A 15,333-nucleotide genomic window follows, 5' to 3' on the forward strand; every position below is an offset into this window, starting at 1 on the left:
TCGTGCCGCTCACCACGAAATGTTTTTCGTGTTGCTCACAACGAAACCCGCTGTGGTAATCACAGCTGAAAGTGGTTTATACCAGCGGATTCATGACGATCTAAGCTGTCCATCGGCGTATACTGCTTGTGTGATCGCGTTTGCGGCCGCCGGCCGCCGGACATTCTTTAAATTCCTATGCAAATTGGTAAGTGTACCACCGGGTTATGGTTAGGGTTATGGTTAGGGTTATGGTTAGGGACGATGTCATGCAAAATATAGCGTTGGATTCGCCATGGTTTTACATTAAAAATATAATACACACATTCGTTTGAAATACGTTCTGGGTGGCACGAAAAGTCCGCCGTTTAAAATACATTGGTGCGCATTTCGTGGTGAGCGGCACGAAAAACATGACGAAATCGTGTTGGTGCGCACGAAACCGAAACAAAAATTTACGTAACAGTTTCACGAATCCTCGTGAGATCGGGCTGTGCTCTAAGGTGAAAAATCTAGACTAGAAAGTGTATTTGTACAATATCACTTGCTGTTTTGAATGTGTAGTTGGCAATCGCTGTGTTGTGTCAGAGAGATTTACTCCGAAGCTTTTTCTCGTGTGTGAACAATCAATGAGAACATAACCTGTTTAAAGCAGGTTTACAGGGTCATACCCAAGGCTGCTGACATTGGGTGCAATGTTTCTTTTATCCACAGAAAGAGGCGAATGAAAGACAATTTAAAATGTAAATTACTCACATTTGACACTGTGGGCTCTGAGAGAAATACCATATCATTAATCAATGCACAAGTTAAGCACTAATACAGCAATCAAGTCAGGGGTTGATCTGAATGTAGTGAAACCATGCAAATGAGTGCAATGCTGAAGGAAATAAAAGGGATTTGCCATAAACTTTCCAGGAGCATTTACTCTTTCAAGTGAACCATTGCAATTATGAAAACAGACTGTGTGAATAATGACTGCTGTCTGACCATTGAAACTGTGGTGGAAAACACAACAAATTCTTTATAAATTATATGTGCAAGCTTCGTTACCGTTATCTTTCCTTTGTCTGTGGACGTCCGGTGTGGTTTTTTTGGCCTGTTCAAATACGACCATGTTGCTGACTCACTGCCTCGATGTCTCCCTGCTGCTGTTCTCTCCTCTTTGTGTTTGAAATGCCACTGCTCAAACAATACGTTTTATTTCTTATTGCTTTCTACTTCCTTCCATTATAGTTTCAAATTCAAGAGTCTGTCTCTGTTCAGCCACAGTCGGACTTTTTAATTTAATCATAATAAACTTGAACATTTAGAAGACTCTAAATGAGTTAATTATGGGTGTTCATGGTGCCATGTTTCTTCACTCAATAGTTAGTGAAGAAAAAAACCATATGGAGCGTGCGGTTTTTCATAAATGCCAGGGCAAACTTTGTCATGAAAAAACACAGGCACCCTTACGACAATGAACATCGCACTTCATGTCATTTTGTATTTTGTAACCTCGTAGTTTTATTAGTGTCTACATATAATCAATAACTGACTGTAAAATAAAAATAAATTCAGTCTTGTTCAAAAACATTTTGACAACATTTATTAACTTTTGATAAAATTATACATTTTAAAATGAAGTATAGAACTTGAAAAGATTATGTTCATAGTTTAGAAAACTGCCTCACAGCTGTGTGTTGAGTCACATGGAATGGCTGAACTCATACGTAATGGGTCTGTTTGTTTCCTGAACCGATAAAGCAATGCTGTAAACACAGCTAAAAAGCTAAAATAGAAGTGACCTATCAATTTTATAATCCCACTGCATTTTACTGATTAAAGGTCCAGGTCTGTATAAGGTGGTGTCTGGGTCCAGATCCGGACCACAATCCACCAGTTAGTGACCCCTGATCTACAGTATACAGTCCAAGTTGTGATAAAGTATGTTGTTATAAATCACATCAGAATATCTTTACAGGAAAGTTCTTACTGTGTTAGCAGCCACTTGAACCTTTATACCTCCTGTATTGGATTATCAATGCAAAGACCGCATGCATTATGGTCCAAAAATACCACACATTCCACGTAGCTAGCCGAGGTGTTAATGTAAACTGATCCTGCCATATATCCATGTATACATGTTCCAATGAAGTGCATTTATAAGGAATTCCACATTTAGAATCCTTGTTTTCATTATAAATAACTATGTAAGAAAAAAAACATAATTGTTGATTCAGCAGTTAAGGCAAAGCAAACTGACATTAACAGGTGCTCTTAAAATATTCGCCATTGAGCATTTGTAGCTTTTGTGCAACAATTCTGATAAACACTGCCTTTTTTGTTGCCCGAAAGCTTATCTTATCTGAAACCCTCAAGTTGCTTCAGTTTATCATTTTAAATGGAAAACAAAATGAAAAGTTCAACATGCACCATCCTGACCCACCTATTCTCATTCCAAGGGAGTCAAATGCTGCCGTTTGTCAAAGCTGCTGTTATCTAACACGTACACACAAGGCGACAGACTTATAGGACTTCTGGTTATGACAGGCTCCTGAGTAGGTTGGAGTGGCTTCAATCACACTGAGTTCCCACAATTATTCAGTATAACATCAACAATGAAAATGCGTCAACACTGACACCTTTAACTGGCACTTTACAAAAAAAAATATATATATATCAATCTGTTGTAGCAAATGTTTTACCTTGTTATCTACTATAATGTAGATTCATGATATCAGTCATTTTTGCTTTCTGTCATTGGTCGACTGCAGTTTTAGGCAATGAAACCTGTAGCAGAATGTGATTCATTCATGTGAAAGTTTTCAAGGTTTCAGAAGAGTACTTCAAATGATCATGGAATGAAAAGGCACTGTGTTCGCTGTACAGAGTTTGGATGGCAGACCACAGCAGCACCGGTGCAATGCATGAGCACCTGACTAGAAAACACAGCGCGGAGGCACTCCACATCTGTTTGCTTCTCTACAGCCGACTTCCAAGTAAAGCTGTTCCTATTTACATATTTTACCGTTCTTCTTGTCACACAACGGGAAAAAGTATGAAATAGTGAGTGAAACGCAGCTCATTAGGACTACATGTTAACCAGCAGTAACTTCCAAGCTGCTGCTCTGTGCCACTAAAATCCTTCATAACTGCAATAAAGCCTGACAGAGTCACCACATGCAGGTTAAAAAAGCAAATCTGCTTGCTTGAGGTTAGGAAAAGATCATGGTTTGGGTTAAAAATGCACCTTTTTGCAACACTATACCCTATCAAAATGACCAACAGATTGATGCGTCTATCGGGGAAATGGTAACCAGTGTATTCAAATGTGATGTATTCAAAAGGTTCTGCGCTCACATGACAAGCCCACAGAAGTGACAGCTGCTGCAGTATTTCATTATCATCTATGCATGCCAATTTTTTCCTGATGTTATCTGTAAGAAATATAGCCATATACTTTGGTTTATCAGACAATCTTAAGAAGCGATGCACTTTCTTTACGTCAATCTATAATCGTGGGGCTTCTTGTAACATAGTTGACAGGTATCATAATTGACATTGTTGCTGTTTTCAGGCCTAAAATCAACATGGCTGCCTATAACCAAACATCACATGGTATTTTTACAGAAAGATTCTTCCAAAATTATCATATGTGCAGCTCAGTGAAATTGAAAGTTATTTATAAAGATATTCTAGTAAACCTGTTGACATGCCATAAATCCACACTTGACTTATTGTTTAGCTAACCAGAAGGGGGTTGTTTAGTTGACATTTTACTGATATCCAGTCGTTTTTTATTAGTAAGTTATTGTTTCCATAATAAACAAGACGACATGGTCATCAATATCCCCCGCCACATGTGATGTCTATGAGTCTATATCCAAAATAGTGGTCAAGGGCCATAACTCTGTTAAATATTATCGCACAGGTCTCATTTTCGAACTTGATCAAGGTGTCCATGGTGTGAAGCTACACACTAAATTTCGTAATCCTAGCTGTAATAGTTTCTGAGAAAAGCTGTCCCCTTCATGTCGGACGGAAGCACGGACGGACGGACGGACGGACGGATGGAGGCCAAACCTATATCCCCCTTTTCCACTTCGTGGAGGCGGGGGATAATAGTTATTATAGAATTTGTAAAGAGATGATCATAATGAACATAAAAGACTTTTTTTTTTTTTTTTTACTTTTAATGAAAATATACAAGGACTTCAAAAGTCCCTCAAATATACATTGACCCATTTATGTGCCATCTTGAGTTGTTCGCACAAATGTTAACATGGCTGTTAAGATAATCTTATGTCAAGATAACATCCTCACAAATAGTTTGGCTCATTTCTTATTTTTAACTAGTTTTATGGTGTTATACTTTTCATTTTCCCCCAAATGACAGATCCACTAAAAGAAAAAAAAAAAAGTTGTTTTACCTGATTCTCAGAAGCATCTTCTGAAGTTCCCTGTTTGATCAGTAGGCTTGGAAAAGAAAAAAACTCAAAAAAGTAAAATCTCTCATAGGGAAGAGAATCACAGCAGCGGAGTTTCGAGCTTTCAGAAAGTGCATTATATCCACGGGAAGAGGCGCTGCTTAGACATGAAATTGACTCCTGCTGTTTGCAACTTCTTCCACTCAGCTGGAGCCCTTCAATCTACAGAGCCTGGGGTTTCCAAAGCCTTCTCTCCTTATACTGTTGGAATTGCATCCTAAACAAACGGTAGCGCTGCCCTGAGAACGTTGGTGCCAGCAAAAAATGCTGCATTTATTCAAAATACCAGCGATTTGCATTGACTTTTGAAGTACATTCAACATGCTGTACACTATATTTTTATGTAATAAATGAACAAAATACATCCCAGTGGTTTATATTTGCTTGAAAAGCCGAGGCTTGTTCAGCTGTCAGTACTTTGTAAAGGCTGTTAGCATTCGGATAGCATTGATGACCGGATGCTCGGCCTGTACTGATGAAACTCAAAATCAAGGAGCTAATTTATCTCTTTGTCATTATAAATGCATGTATTTCAGTGTGGCTTACTTTGCAATTCATTGTGTGGCTTTGCTTTTGATTCAGTTTAGCATTCATAAATGTAAAGGTAGAAAAAATGGGCATTTTGACAGAATACCTTTTTAGTAACCAATTCAGCTGGTTCTACTGAGAAATAAGGTGCAGTGGGGATGTAACTGCCACAAAATACAGGTTTGTTCCCTGAAGAACTTTAAACACAACACTGGAAATAACTAACAGTGAAACCTATTAAGAGAGGACTCGCTTTGAAAGCTAGCAGGGTTATTACAGGAACTACATGTGAGGAGATATTTTGCTTTAATGAGCGCTTACCCTGTATTGCAATGAGTGGTTGAAAGAAATCTGGAAAAATGAGGACAAGCGTTGTTACTTTGGTTTCTCAGAACGAGGCTTTTAAATGGCCAGAAAATATTCACTGGTGTTGCATTTCAAAAATGAGTGAGTTGTGTGAGATTTTTTTTCCAATATCTGAAGAAAAATAATGGGATTTATATTTTATTTTTTTAAACAATTTCCCAATTCAGTCTTTTTAAACTGTTGGAGGGGGAAAAAAATCAAGTTTTGAGGCTGTGAATTTCTCAAATGAAAGTCTTTTTTTCAGATTTGAGCTCCACTTAAAATAACTGCATTTATTTGAAAGTACAAGAACAATTGCAATGTTTTTAATTAGTTTTCACAGCTGATTAATGCCAGAAATCTTATTTCTGAGATTTGCTAACATTAAACCCAACATGTCATTAAAAAATGAAACATTTTTTGTTGTGGTTAACAATTAATTTTGTTTAATATCAGTTAATATTGTTTAACAGTTCATTTGATATTGCTCGGCTTTAATCATCCCATTTAGTTGCATCCGTCTCTGATTTTATTTCGCTGAATTTTTCAACTTAGCTCTGCTTTATGTTTTCCCCCTTTCTTTCATCTTTGTCGGTCTGCTGCTTTTTGCAATTAAGGCACGGTACTATCAGTCTGTCACTGTCAGCTCCAAGTAGGAAAAGCGTGGATGGTGTGTGAAAGTAAAGTAGGCAGGATGACAAAATGGGTCAGAGGTGCATCTGTTTTATGACAGCTACCAGTGAAAAAGATTCAGGGCTTTTTAAAAAATTATAGAATTTAGTTTAAATTTTTGCTTGGATCACGACTGGTGCAGAGGTCAGCAAGCCTGTCGGTAAAATAAGCCACTCTGCTAATGCTACAACATACATCAAAACAGTGGATAACTCTATTTGGCCTGAATGGAAACACATGATTACTCTCTGCACTGATGAATGTGCAGCGGCGAAGAACATGCTGTGTTTTCTAACCTCCTTTTGCCTCTGTTGGAAGATGTGACCCCTCTTATTAAAATGCACAAACAAGCTTTTCATAACTCTCTCCCCACACTTGATCAAAGTATAAGTGCAAATGTGATTAACTATCACTGTAACCCTGTTTGGATTCCTCAGAAAAATGGATCTGAAAATAAGTGAGTCTGATACAGAGGCACGTTCAAGTGAGAAAGCTTGCAACAACTAAAGATTTAAGTCTAGTAGACACTTCAAACCCAGTAATTAAGATGTTTAAATAGGCAAACATGCCACTTGTGGAAAGCCTTCGCAGTAAGCACATCTCCAATAAATATTTTCTGTTTGTGTCTGGCCATGAGGTCCTTTAGTTAAAGGCAGAGTTTGAGAAATGTGTGACTGAACAGATGTAGTTGCCTGCCTGCATCTTATTTTAGTTCCTCACAGCGGATGTTTTTCCCCATCTCTGTTCTTCCAGGGCTTCATGCTGTTGATTTAAAATCCAGCATAAATAAGCATATCTAAGGCAACTTTTATTTCTGAAGATTTTGGAAATGGAAAGTGGTGAATACATTAAAAATATATAATAGATGTTAGGTTGTAAAACTTGAAATCGTGACACTTCATGATTCATAGATGCTCAAAAAAAGATACAGAAGCTCACTAACAAAAGATGGTAATTGCGATAGCTTTGATGATCACGGTACAGTTGATTTTGCATGTGTTTGGACATGTCTTTAATCTATTATTCATCATTATAGTCCTGCTCTCATAAGATAAACTAACCTTTTGCTGCTTCCTGAGCTGTGAGTATATAATACATTAAATCATATAATAAATGATGCTCATAAGAGTCTGCATAGTTGCTCAGATTGAATATATACTCGGTGTGGCATCTTTTTGTCTGGCTTTAGCTTAAATCATCACAGAGAAAGCATGACTGGCATTTTCAACAACACGTACATAGCTCACAGAATCAGACTCACAACACACACTGACTAGGCCTGCTGTAAGGCAGAAGCAGCTGTGTTTTATAATGCAGTTTGCATTCTCTGTTCCCCATTAAATCCATTCCTCAGGACAGACTTCAACTTGTGACCCCTCTATTAGCCCTTGTGCACCCGGCCTGGTGATTAGAGGAACATTAGGAAATTAAAGGCAAATTGCATTACTAGAGAAACAGATGGAGGTGCTGCTGAGGACCCAACATGTAGGACATGGAACCTGCTGATGCTCAGACTTTCCACCCTTTTATCGGCCAATGTATGATGCTAAATGTCACCCGCAGGTAGCAGTTTCTCAGGTGGCACATTCTGATAGTGCATAAAGCCTATTAGTTGTGCCAGAGTGTTTTAATCTTGAAGTTTGGTTAAATGTATGGAAAGACTGCAGCGTTACTGCAGCCCTCAAACTGCTCACGCATATTAATTACATATAAATAACTTTGAAAGACACAGCAACTGTGTCTACACACGCTCAGGGGGATTTGGGGACATGTGTTCTTCTGCTTTAGCTACTTTAAAGAGATGAAACAGTGTTGATGTAAAAATGAATGCTTCCACTCTTTTGAAATACACAGATCAGCCCTGACAAACTCCAAGTTAACTTTACGGTCAGTATCTACACATATACAGAGAAATGGAAGTGCAGTTTCTCCCAGAGTGTACAAATCAGCAAGATGTAAATACAGTGCAAACAAATACAAGTAGCAAGCTTCAGTTAGAAAACTGTCATTTGCAATACACCAAAATGCAATTCATTTGTGTATATTTGTGTATATTCTTAAATTCTGTGTTTTTAGTATCCTGGTTTGTATCTTTTCTTATTTATATTGTATATATAGTGTATATAGCTTATGTCTTTAATTTATAGATGCGTTCTCTTGATTTTTCTTACTGTTGCTTTGCTGCTGTGACGTTGCAAGTTTCCCCTTGTGGGACTAATAAGGGCTATTCTATTCTTTTGTATATATGCAAAGTTGTAGCTGTAGCAGCATATTAAAAGCTCTGACAGGTGACGTGAGCACCATTGATCAGTTTGATACAGTGCAAAGATCTGCTCAGAAGGCTTGAATCTTGCATTTAAATGAATACCAAGTGACTTACAACACTGCTTCTCATTTATCTTGTTGCAGTTAATATGATTTGCAACATGTATATGAATCTATATGTTCCTGTTTCCTGTTATGCACTAATACGCCAAGTCAAATTCCTTATATGTGAATATGTACTTGGCTTTGAAACTGTTCTAATTAGGGGTTATTTTTCTGTATAAAACCCATCTAAATGTTTTTGGAGATTCAGCACATGCCCTGCGTAGCATCTCCGGCACCAGTAGCCTCCCCTAGCAAGACAATGTGTCACACCACACTGACAAAACTTTAAAGGAATGGCTCAAGGAACACAACCAAGAGCTTCAGGCCTCGACCTGTGTTCAAAAATCTGATTGTGTTCATGTGATGATCCGCAGTAAGCCCTGTCCATGAAAGCCCAAAACATTCAGTGCCAAAGTCCTGGTGCAGAACATCCCAGGACACCCCATATTTATACCTTGATGGGTCAGAGCTGTTTTGGTTGCTGACAAGGACCTACAAAACATTAAGGAGGTAGTTTCATGTTGTGGCTGATGATATGTACATGCTTTCTTATTAGACATTCTTATAACATGAAATTATATAGCTTTAACAACCAACAGTAACCTAGATTAGCTTGTAACCACTGTCATAAATCAGAAAATAACGTACAACTACAGATAGATAGAATATGTGTTGCAACATCAAATTTTTGATTTTGTTTGTTTACTTGATGTGGATGAGACAAAAATATACAGAGACGACTTTCAATGACGAAGATGCTTGGTTTGCCTTTCAAATGATTTATCTTTAGTCTTGTGTCCTTCCCACCTTGACCTGATGTGCCAGCTTCTTGTAGGATCCAGACGATTTATTGCCACAGCTAACATACATTTAAGGTGCATTTAGTCCGCTTCAGTATTTTTAGAAGCACATTATATTGTGTCCTTTTCATCCTCTGGTTCCTTCAATAGTGATATTTTGCTCACAGGAAAAATCGCTGTAATTGGACCTGTAAAGACAATTCAAGACATAATCTACAGCCTATCTGACCCTAAATCATTAGACCTAGACTAGCTTTTAACCAGTGTAATAAATTAGAAAATAAAAGCACATGCAAGTTTAACCTACATAATTTATTCCCAATTTCCTCCTGTGACTGTCCATTCCCCTTCTGGGATAGCGTATGAGGCATATTAATATTTTAAATGTTGCCCCAGTCGAGCACTGGCTCATTGCTCATCTTCAAATGACACAGGCGTGGCAGTGGAAGGTGGCCTTTGCACTTTAGAGGCAAGAGCTTGTATCACATGCACCTTTACTGAACTAGAAGAAGCTTTTCTATAAATTATTTAAGGGATTACTCATGGCAAGGTTTAATTAATTCAAACTAAAAGTCATCTCGCCATTATACTGTATGTCCTCTGCCTGAGTGTGCCTCTCGAAAATGGTGCTGCTGCTTAGTTTCCTCCTCACACTTACAACCAACACAACATCTTACGTTATGTGCTTCTGTGCTTGTATATTTCACTGAAACTAATAAATATGTATTTTTTTTCTCTCTCTTGGCCAGTGCTCAGTGCCTGGAGTTATAGGAGTTGTGCTTTGACAGCGTGATAGGTTTAGCGCTGGAGGATTGTCAGATGTTTCTCTGCCAAATATTGTCCTCAGCATCTACTCACAGATTTCCCCTGAGCCCACATGTCTTCACAAATACAAGGCCCACATAAGAGCACTGCCAAGGTGACATTTGTAGTAAAAAAAAAAATTTAAATACCCAGCAAGGATTAATGTAATTATGACCTTCATTAACTTATATTGATATACAGGCATCTTTACATCAACTAGGAGTTGCCACTAATTAGTTTCCTGAAGGACAAAGGTGAAGTTCAAGGTTCCTGTTGCCTCTACTGACAGTATTGGCTTTTAAATATACATCTTTTCATGAATTTGCCACAAAAAAACGCCTCGACATTATACTAGTAGATGTTTCTCAACTTTCTGTCAAGTTGCTCACATAGTAATTGAGCAAAAACTCACTTTTATTAATAGCTATACATGAGAGTTGATCATTTTCCGGAATGATTGCAATGCAGAGGCGTACTTTTGTTTAATTTTTCATGCTATTCTAATTTTGAAAAGCTCAGCTTGTGCTATGATTTTTAATTTAAGCGGAAAGGCTGTACATGCAGTGCCGTTGTTATCAGGTTTATAGGAACATTGCTTTTCTTTCAAGCGTAGCTGCTGTCAAATGTATGATGACAAAAAAAAAAAAAAAAACTGTTGTGCTAAAACACACATTCCCAGTCCAGTTACTGCCAATAGGGTGGTGAGTGAGCTCAAATATGAGTGAGCATACAACATCGTATTGGAAAAACAAAGCGATGCCCCTACTGTGTTTGCATGTTTTTAGAGATTTCAGCAACATCTTGAGGGATCTGCGAATGCATGACTCCAAACATAACAAGGCGGTGCACAATAGGGAATATTATTCATTTATTCAAGTGAATGTTCTATATCGTAACTCAAAATCTTACATGGCATTGTTGGGGGCTGGTGATTAATTTCCATAAAATACAAGAAAAGGTAAGAAAAAAAGCCCAAGTTGGAAGAGTTAGATGTGCAATTGAAAGTAGGAAGTTTGGAATGGGATTACAATTCTAAAGCCAGAGCCTCCATACACCTACTGCACTGTAGGTGTACTGCTGAGAGGCTGTCAGAATTGTAGCTTGGCTGAGTTTACGCTCTAATATATGTTTCTGCATGTTTGGCTGAAACAGATTGTCTCCCACTGAACCTGCACAGTAAAAGATGAATTCATTCTATATCACTGCAGTTGTGATGGATACAGAGACAGACTCAAACTCCCACTTTAGATGTGGTAGTTACCTCCCCAAAAGCTCCCATTACCGGACCATCAACTGAGAGTAACATTGTCATTTTGTCACTGTCTGTATGTTACAAAATAATCATTTTCCTTTGATGCAATGTGGGAAAAGAACTGAAGTGAGACATATTTTGAAAGCAGTAATTTATATCCATCTTTTGAACTTTGAAAGGCACACTGAGGATTCATATATATATATATATATATATATATATATAATTTTTTTCTTTTGTTTTCTCTGTTCTGTCCCATCCTCCTTCATCAACCTCTCTTTTTATAATCCGTGGTGAGGCCCAGAAGGACAGGCTTTGATAACGATGATTGACCCAGTATGTGGGTGTCAAGCAGCCAAATTCTCCCAGATAATTCTTCCTCTTTTTTCTCTGTTCGTGATTAGATGGCTGGCACGTGGCAACTCGAGTAGTGCCCAGAAGTTTGATTGTGTTAACACGATTGCGGTGTGGTTGGGGACTGCAAAGACCCATGGTAATCACCACACAGGGATAAGTGATGGCTTCAAAGTAAATCAAACTGAAAGGGCCCTGCTCTCCTTAACATGTCCCTGCAGTGATTTGAAGCTATTTTATGGGGTTTTAAGACACATCACAGGAAGCTGTTTACTGTTTTCTGTTTCCTCCTCCCTCTTTTCTCTGACTCATTTTTTTCTTCCTGTATCTATGTTTCTCTCTCGCTCTCTCTCTCTCTCTCTCTCTCTCTCTCTCTCTCTCTCTCTCTCTCTGTGTGTGTGTTTGTATGTGTCCTCAGTGAGGTTGATCTTGCTCAGGAATGTTGATACTCAGGCATTTTCAGCATTTTTCCAGCACATATTATCAGTACGTGGGGCCACTGTATTAAAGTATTATGCTTCTATCTGTCCCAGAGAACCATCTAATAGCCAATTTCATGCAAGAATGATGAAGACAAAAGTGGAGGGTTATTAGTGGAAAGGAGTATAGTTTGGTGTCACACCTCAGGGATCTTTGATAAGAAGTGAACAGGGATAACTATGGGCAGTGGCAGAGCTATAAGACAGGCAGGGGCTCCTTGTAACATGGTGATAAAGTAAACAAACCCACAACAAGGCAGGGGCATGTCTCACAGATTAATACACACACACGAAAGAAAAAAGGATTGACAGTCTTATTTGTGTTGCAGCTTACTCACGCAGAGCTACGGACTAGGTTGACATTTCAAATGTTTACATCAAAGCATAAAGCATTGTGCCTGCCTGGATGACTGGTACATCCATTAGCCTCTTAACATATGTCAACATTCCCAGGAAGAGCACACAGAACAAAGAGAAACACTGTCGAAGGTACTTAAAAAAGAGGTTCCTCTTCAAAGAAGACAAATTAAAGAAAAGGGAGAGTAAGCATTTAACAAGTAAGAGCCACTTAACAAAGAGGCTTTTCACCTAGAAAAAGCTCTGCTCCTCCATCCCATGCAAACTATGTGATGTCTTTTGGATACTGGCAGAGCTATGTTTTGAGCCATATTGTCACTTGGCAATGGAATCTAAACAGTGCAGCTGGTGTGGATGCACGATCTGAATCAGAGCATGTTCCCATTACAAAGAGTGTGTTTTGTTTTACTACTTTAAACACAATGCAAATCATCACCAGTAGTATATACAGGTTTGCTACCAATCCATGCTTTCTGCTTCCAAAGGTGCATGTGGGTACAACACATTTGGTATGTGGCTGTACAAGGAGATTGTCAACCATCCACACTACTTAACTTCATCAGTAACAGAGTCCAATCTCTGCTGGACTTTGGGGGAGCTTTGTTTGTACACGCTTTCCATCGATGATGCCCAAGCAAAGTAGAAAGTCCTAATCTCTCCAGAAACCCACTGCTAAGTTTACACACTGTGCCCAGCACACCTCAGGAATAATCTGTGATTCAGTGCTACAGTGTAATCTATAACCAGCTGCTGTTTCCCCATTTGTTTTTGTGTATTCAATATTAGGGGAAATGTAACCGACCGTGTAGCAGACCAGTGCGACTCTATTGTATGTGTATGTGTACCTGTGTACGCAGGTCGATAAGCAGACTTCAGAAAGCACGAATGGGCCTTAATGTGATCTATAATTTGAAGTATGCTACTGTATTGTGGTAGACAGCACCAAAGGAGAAAAGCACGCGTATCTAAAGCTCCTCCTGCTGTATTGGCCGGTTTGTCTCGATGCTTCTGTTCATGGGCAAGACTGACTAGATCTTAAAGTCAATGCAGCCTTCTTGATATCTAGAACTGCTGCTTACATATTTTTCTTTCAGTCATTCAGATCATATTTGACTAGTGTTGGTGAGACCAAAAACATTTCATGAAGGACCACAGCATGAAACCATGTGTATCCATTATATGTTTTTGGTTTTGACTTCAAAAGTGATCACTGTCTTTGTATCACTGATACCACGCAAATGGCACCTAAATCACTGAAAGAAAAAGATCGAAACGACAATTCTGTGCAATTTCATGCAATTAATTTATTCTATAGCTATTATATATCTGTTATAATCCCTCTCTGTACATTGATTAACTGCTAAAACACCATCTCCATATATCAAAGTTGCATGTTTAGCATTTTTTTCCTGTAAAAAAAACATCTTTTCCCGTATCCATACCTCTCCATTCGATCATCAGATCACCTGTGATCCTACTCAGTTACTGTACAACTACTCTACACGACACAATAGCAACTTGTAATGGAGTAATTGAGCCATATGTGTTTGTACTGGATATTGATTCTAAGAAAGAACAATGATGCATAAAGCCACTCCCTGCAAGTAGACAGGATCGGTTCCTCAAGGTTTGAAACCCCACGAGTCTGAATCTCTGTTTTTGTTATGGTCATTGCAATTTAGAAGTGGAAATGTTACACAATGGTGCTGACTTCATATTTCATTAATGATGTGTCTCCCAGCACATAAAAAAACCCACAATATGCACAAGCTAACAAGGCAAAAAAACCTTGATTTTCACCCGAGGGGGTCTTTAAAATAATCTAAAGCACTGATTATAACAGCTCTCTGTTGCAGAGCATGTCTGTCTGTATTTGTATGCTTGACTGAATTTGTCTTGGTGTGCGGGGGCATGGTCCAATCATAACTAGCAGTTACCACTGTAGTATACTCTGAAGGCAAATTAATCTCTGACCTCTTTGAAGATACAATACAAAGGGAGAATAAAATACAATCACAAGTGGTCAATTTGGAGGCATTTGATTCTCACTGAGGCGAGCGGCATTAAGGGCAGTGTGCTTTAGCATAATCTAGACACGATCTGGATCTATCTGGATGCAGGACAGTAAGTCTGTACACAGCTCTCTTGATGTATCTTACTGTTCCAACAGATGTGAGTGCATTCATGTAGAGATGTAAGAACAGAGGAAGGGTGGGGTGAGGTAATGGATGCCTATCTCAATCTCTTCTGTGAAATGAAGACCAATTCTTTTCATCTTTTCAGAAGCTAGTGGCCATCAATGCAGCACAATACCGCACTTTAAAGTGCTTTTTCTTAAAGGGGATTAAAAGGCATAAATGAGTACTTGAAGGGCCAAAGCCATTCTTTTATCTGTGACCACGTACGAACACAGAATAAATATCAGAGGAGCTGATATTCCTCCTCCACATTTCTGTTATGTGGGAGTTTTAATAGCTCTGCAGCAATTGTATTTGTATTCACATAACATCAGAAAAAGGTGTGGCTCGGGTTACAAGAAAGTGCCTTCAACATACTTGTTGTTGATCTGTTGTGACTAATATAATATACCCTGAGGCTTAGAAGTCGTGTAGGCTTGTGACTTGAAAATGCCTACAGAGATAGTCACGAATGGCTATTACAAGGACAAAAACAAGCTCTGAACTCAGCAGGTAAATTTCCTAATGTAACAATTATAATTCACTTGTACCTCTAATGTGGTAACCAGATGGAGTGAGACACCAAATGGTCAAATAAAAACAGTATTCTAAAAATACTGCATTCCTTTCATTTTTGGCTTGGAAATATTGTATCAGTTACATTTTTACCAAAAGTGACTGTCAGCAATAGATACTTAGATGACAAGTTAATTTAGTGTGTCATCGCCTTCTCTGACCTGTACA

Source organism: Acanthochromis polyacanthus, chromosome 8, assembly GCF_021347895.1.
Source record: "Acanthochromis polyacanthus isolate Apoly-LR-REF ecotype Palm Island chromosome 8, KAUST_Apoly_ChrSc, whole genome shotgun sequence".
In the NCBI taxonomy this organism is placed as follows: Eukaryota; Metazoa; Chordata; class Actinopteri; family Pomacentridae; genus Acanthochromis; species Acanthochromis polyacanthus.